The 6,000-nt window shown below is 48.3% G+C and overlaps 1 protein-coding gene across 4 annotated transcripts in view; it reads left to right on the top strand.

Annotated features, from left to right (window-relative positions):
* Nucleotides 1–1,506: 1,506 nt before the first annotated feature.
* LOC121272686 (BRD4-interacting chromatin-remodeling complex-associated protein-like) overlaps nucleotides 1,507–6,000 on the top strand; it is a 53,401-nt gene continuing 48,907 nt past the window's right edge. For 2 of the 4 annotated variants that reach the window (XM_041179409.1, XM_041179406.1), the window contains exon 1: nucleotides 1,509–1,583. The gene's annotated coding sequence lies outside the window, so the exon portion shown is untranslated. Of the gene's footprint in view, nucleotides 1,584–6,000 lie in introns of all 4 variants that reach the window. The other 2 variants (XM_041179408.1, XM_041179407.1) reach the window with 2 other exon arrangements.

Genomic DNA, 6,000 nt, shown 5'->3' with positions numbered 1-6,000 from the left:
GTAAGGGAGGGTGTGAGTGAGTGCGTGTGAGTGAGTGTGTGCACTTCCTGCCCAACTTCCTGTTATCATTTTTTGGACAAGCTTCAATAAAGAAGAAGAAACAAACCCACATTCTTATAGCGCCTTTCATAACCACCGGCTGTCTCGGCACTTTAATCACTTCATCTTTTAAATTGCGGTCCCTGTTGTAATATTATGCACGGCAAGACCCCACAAACAATGCAATGAGCTGTGGGGGTGTGGGTGTTGGCGGTGGGACGGGCAGTGGTGCGGGGCTGGCTGGTGTGGGGAAGCTTGCTGTGCACAGATTTGCTGCAAGGTTTCCGCCATTACAACATGGGGCTACACTCCAGGAAGTAACTTCATTGGCTGTGAGGCACTTTGGGACGTGCTGAGGCCAAGAAAGGCGCTACAGGAATGGAAGCCGTGTTTTAAACCGTCAGGCTGCTGGAGCGTTGCTGACGCTTGTCAAACAGCCCTGACAACTCCGAGCAAACCCTTGAGTGCAGAGTTTTGAACTTGTTGATTCTCGCAAATGTCTCAATCTGACGGTCTGACTCCTTAAAGGATAGGCCGATTCGGGACTTGAGTTTTTAATGATTTGAGCCTTTGATGTATTTGGTTATTTGCACTTTGCTGCACGAGATTGGAAAGTTAAGTTGCAGTTCTGTGGGCAGGGTGTTTGGTCTTATCCTGTTGCACTGTCGCTATCTCCACTGAAAAGTGATTGTCGCCAGTTTCAAAGTTGTGCAGAGAAGGTTGCCAGGTGACTGGTTTGCCTGTTCGCCATCTTGCTAATGGTTGAAGTAATTTCTGGCTCTGGATGCTGTTCTGAATAATCATTTGACCAATTTATCAGACGGGGTTAATCTGTTGTCCAAGTGTCTTAAGGGACCCTGGTGATGATCATCTTGTGAAGTGTGATTCCACAGTGGAAACCCTTCTTTGTAATCGCATTGAGGTGCACTGTCCCACATAATCTCAGCATACAAATCGCACTTAGTTTGCAGGAGCTGTGGCCTTGATGAATAGGATCTTGCTTTTGTTCACTAAAGTTTGTCAGGATTAAATAATCTGCTTTTCTGTAAACTTGTTGCTGAGTTCCACCTGTGAGCCTCTGATGGTGACTGCTCCACAGGGGGACCTCAACACCCTCTGACCACTCGTCAAACTTAGATATGACACCAAAACCTGCAGGAGAGAAGCTTTTGAATCAGCGCTGCAGAAATTTCTCATGAAAAGAGGACCAGCATTTCTGTAGCACCTTTCATGACCTCAGGATGTCCCAAAGTGCTTCACGGTCAATGAATTACTTTTGAAATGTTGTTACATAGTAAAATATGGCAGCAACATGATAATGACTAGATAATCTGTTTGGCGATGTTGATTGAGGGATAGTGGAGAGAACTCTCCTGCCACTCTTTCAATTAGTGCCTTGTTATCTTTTATGTCCACATGAAAGAGGGGACGGAGTTTCGGTTTAAAGCTTCATCTGGAAGATGTTACCTTCAAGAAGACTGCGATTCTCACTAGCATCAGGACTGTCAGTTTAGTCTCAGCTCAGGTCTCTGCAGCGGACTGAGGTAAACCAAATACCACAAGTCTTGGGTTTATAAATAACATTTTCTTCTTCCTCCTCCCCTCGCCTGAACAAGTTATGTTTTTTAAGTTTGAAAACTGTAGGAAGGGAATCACCTTGTGGGTTTCTGACTGTGAACCTGGGCATAACTTTAGCAGAATGTGTTTGGTTGTGAAACTGGTTTCTTTTTAGACTGGAATGTGCAGGTGCTGTGGTTTTTTTTAAGCACGTGGTTTCTGAAAGCCTGTGGCTATGTAACTAAGTTCCAGAAGTGCTTGAGTGTCTTTCCCTCAGCAGTGACTAATATAAGATTTCTGAACAAGCACATATTCAGATCTCTCAGCGTTTTATTGTGGAATTGGCTCTGAAGTTTTTTTTTTCACCCAAGAGGGTGGTGGGAGTCTGGAACTCGCTGCCTGAATGGGCGTTGGGAGTCTGGAGCTCTCGTAACATTTAAGAAGTATTCACTTGTGTTGCCATAGCCTCCAGGGCTATGGGCCAAGCGCTGGAAAATAGGATTAGTGTTGTCAGCTCTTTGTTGATCGGCATGGACATGATGGGCTGAATGACCTCCTTGTGTATTGTAAACATCCAGGAGTCTGAGCCTATGAAGTTGTGATCACAACCCCCCTGCGGCACTGTGTGAGACTGTCACCACTCTCTTAACCCCCATCGCTCCAGCTGCACCTCCTCGCTGACAGAGATGCTTAACCAGTATTTTGAGGCATCAGCTGTGGCCTAGTGGACAGTACACTCACCTGTGAGCCAAGAAGCTTCTGGGTTTTAAGTTCCACTCGCCAAGACTTGAACCCATAATCCAGGCTGACACCCCAGTGCCGCACGGAGGGAGTGCTGCACTGTCGGAGGTGCCGTCTTTCAGATGAGGTGTTAAATCCAAGGCTTTTCCTGGCCCCCCTCAGTCAGGTGCCCGTAAAAGATTTTGAAGAACAGCTGGAGGGCGCTCACTGGCGTCCTGGATGAACGTTTAGCCCTCAGTCAACATGAGTATTGTGTGCAGCTCCGGTCACTGCACAATAGGAAAGATGTGATTGCACTGGAGAGGGGGAGGGTGAGGGTGTTGCCTGGACTGGAGCGTTTTCGTCATGAGGAAAGGTTGGTAGGCTAGATTATTTTCTTTGGAAGAGAGGAGGCTGAGGAGAGACTGAGTTGAAGTGTATGAAATTGAGGGGCCTGGGTAGAATGGATAGGAAAGCTTTATTTCTCTTGGTTGAGGTGTTCACACTCTAAATCTATGCCCTCTGGTTGAGAGGAGGTTTAGAGAGGATTCAAGGGAGGGGTAGTGGGGATCTGGAACTCACTGCCTAAAAGGATGGTAGAGGCAGAAACCCTCAACATTTAACAAGCCCTTGGGTATCCCCTTGAAGTGCTGTAGCCTACAGGGCTGCAGGCCAACAACTGGAAAGTGAGGTTAGACTGGATGGTTCCTTGTCGGCAGGCACAGACTCAATGGGCCAAATGGCCTCCTTCCATGTTGTACGTTTCTATAACTGAAAAAACAGACCACCTGGTCACTTTTATGTCTTTGCTCAGATCCAAGCCTCGTTCCCTGTGCCACCTTCGGGGTAATAGAAGGCGGTACTCTGTGTGCCAAAGGGCTCCTGAAGCCCCTCCAGGTGGTGTTTTGTGGTCTAAAAACTCTTAAGAGGGGACGGGGTGGGAAGGGAGGTTCCCCGTGTGCTTTAAGCTTTAGAAACATGCATTTAACTGGCACAAAGGTTCTTGGAAAGAACTAAATTTTGCCGCAGGTTTACACAGGTCAGTCCATACAGCAGAGAGTGGCTACATATGAACAACATACGAGCAAAGAGCAGGAGTAGGGCCACTCTACCCTCGAGCCTGCTTCGCCATTTAATAAGATCATGGCTGATCTGATAGTAACATACGAACAAGGAGCAGGAGTAGGCATGTTCAGTTCTCCAATAGTTTGCACATGGGCATCTTGGAGATACGTTTTATGAATTGTTTAAAATGCCCGCAATTCCCAAGTTGACCACCTTGCTTGTAAAATTATGTTGCTGCAGATGGAACCTTGTGTAAATGGAGGTGGAATCTCAGGGGCCCCAGAATCTCCATTGCTTCCTGAGGGAGTGAAGGGACAGGGGCTCATTGTTTGTCACAATTGCTACCCAAAGCCAATTGTTCATCCTCTGCCATTTCCGCCAACTCCAGCATGATGCCACCACCAAACACATCTTCCCTTCACCCCCACCCCGGCGGCATTCCGCGGGGATCGTTCCCTCCAGGACACCCTGGTCCACTCCTCCATCACCCCCTACACCTCAACCCCCTCCCACGGCACCTTCCCATTCAACCGCAGAAGGTGCAACACCTGCCCCTTTACTTTCCCTCTCCTCACCGTCCAAGGGCCCAAACACTCCCATCAAGTGAAGCAGCATTTCACTTGCACTTCCCTCAATTTAGTCTACTGCATTCGCTGCTCCCAATGCAGTTTCCTTTACATTGGAGAGACCAAACGCAGACTGGGTGACCGTTTTGCAGAACACCTACGGTCTGTCCGCAAGCATGACCCAGACCTCCCTGTCACTTGCCATTTCAACACTCCACCCTATTCTCAAGCCCACATGTCCGTCTTTGGCCTGCTGCATTGTTCCAGTGAAGCTCAACGCAAACTGGAGGAATCTTCCGACTAGGCAATTTACAGCCTTCCGCACTTAATATTGAATTCAACAACTTTAGATCATGAACTCTTTCCTCCATCCCCAACCCCTTTCTGATCTCCCCCTTTTTTTCCCCAATAATTTATATAGATTTTTCTTTTCCCACCTGCTTCCATTATTTTTAAATATATTTCCATCCATTGTTTTATCTCTACCTTTTAGCCTTTTTAGATTCCTTCACCCTATACCACCCCTACTAGGGCTATCTGTACCTTGCTTGTCCTGCTTTCTACCCTTAATTAGCACATTCCTCAGTTAATATCACCACCTTCAACACCTCTTTGTCCTTTTGTCTGTGACATCTTTTGCTTATCTCCACCTATCACTGGCCCTCTATCCAGCTCTACTTGTCCCACCCACCCCTTAAACCAGCTTATATTTCACCTCTTCTATTTTTACTTAGTTCTGATGAAGAGTCATACAGACTCGAAACGTTAACCGTATCCCTCTCCGCAGATGCTGCCAGACCTGCTGAGTTTTTCCAGGTATTTTTGTTTTTGTTTTGGATTTCCAGCATCCGCAGTTTTTTGCTTTTATCCAATTGTTCACCAGTTGGTTCTCCAGCCACACTGCCCCCCCCCACCCCCAGGCCCGGAGTTTCAGTCTTTTCCAGATGAGTGGTGGGAGGCATTGGAGTGGCGGAGGGAGGGAGGGGAGGCTGTGCAGAGGGGGAAGAGGCCTGCAAATTTTCAGATACTCCCTAAGACTGATTTGTGCAGACGTTCCAACCCTCCTTCAGGAAACTTGACAATTGCTGAGACCTTCTGCTGGGACCACCCCCTTCGTCTTTCGAAATCCTCCCCCAGCGCCCCTGTTAACTCCTGAAAGACTGTCTTCGCTGCCCAGAATGAAGGGCAACCATCAGTTTCTGGAAACTGGCATTGTTACTGTTCATTAACAGAAATAACACATACTGAAAGAACAGGAAATCCCCCAGACCCTGCACCCGTTGTTCTCAGACGTATTGCAGTCTGTCAGAGGGCAATGTTGTGGTCCATGAAACCATGCCTTTACAGTTCTTGATACTTGCAATGTAATGGTCTGCTGATCCATCCGCCTCCATCCCAAGAGCCCAGAATGTCTGTGCAGTCGGGACCCAGGACCCTGTGCATGCTTGGCTCCTTGTCACTTGTCACCTCTATGGTGTGCAGATCATTACTCTTGTCCGGTACTGGATGCAGCAAGCATTTGTGTTGACTGTTAGAGTTCCTCCTTATTTTTATTATTAGCAAATCTAACCAGTGGTCAACGTTTTAAGTTTTGCTCCCTGGTTTTTAAAGTTCTTGTTGCTGTGTAAAGCTCTAATAATGTGAGGAGATGCTACCTTACACGAGGGTATGGTTCCACACACCCTGACTCTCACTGGGGTACGGGTCCCACACACACTGACTCTCACTGGGGCACGGGTCCCACACACACTGACTCTCACTGGGGCACGGGTCCCACACACACTGACTCTCACTGGGGCACGGGTCCCACACACACTGACTCTCACTGGGGCACGGGTCCCACACACGCTGACTCTCACCGGGGCACGGGTCCCACACACACACAGACTCTCTCACTGGGGCACGGGTCCCACACACACTGACTCTCTCACTGGGGCACGGGTCCCACACACACAGACTCTCTCACTGGGGCACGGGTTCCACACACACTGACTCTCTCACTGGGGTATGGGTCCCACACACACTGATTGACCTCCTGTCCCTAACCACTAAC

Source organism: Carcharodon carcharias, chromosome 34 (genome assembly GCF_017639515.1).
Source record: "Carcharodon carcharias isolate sCarCar2 chromosome 34, sCarCar2.pri, whole genome shotgun sequence".
NCBI lineage: Eukaryota > Metazoa > Chordata > Chondrichthyes > Lamniformes > Lamnidae > Carcharodon > Carcharodon carcharias.
Note: the sequence above shows the minus strand (reverse complement) of the source record. Positions and strands in the feature narration are given on the sequence as shown.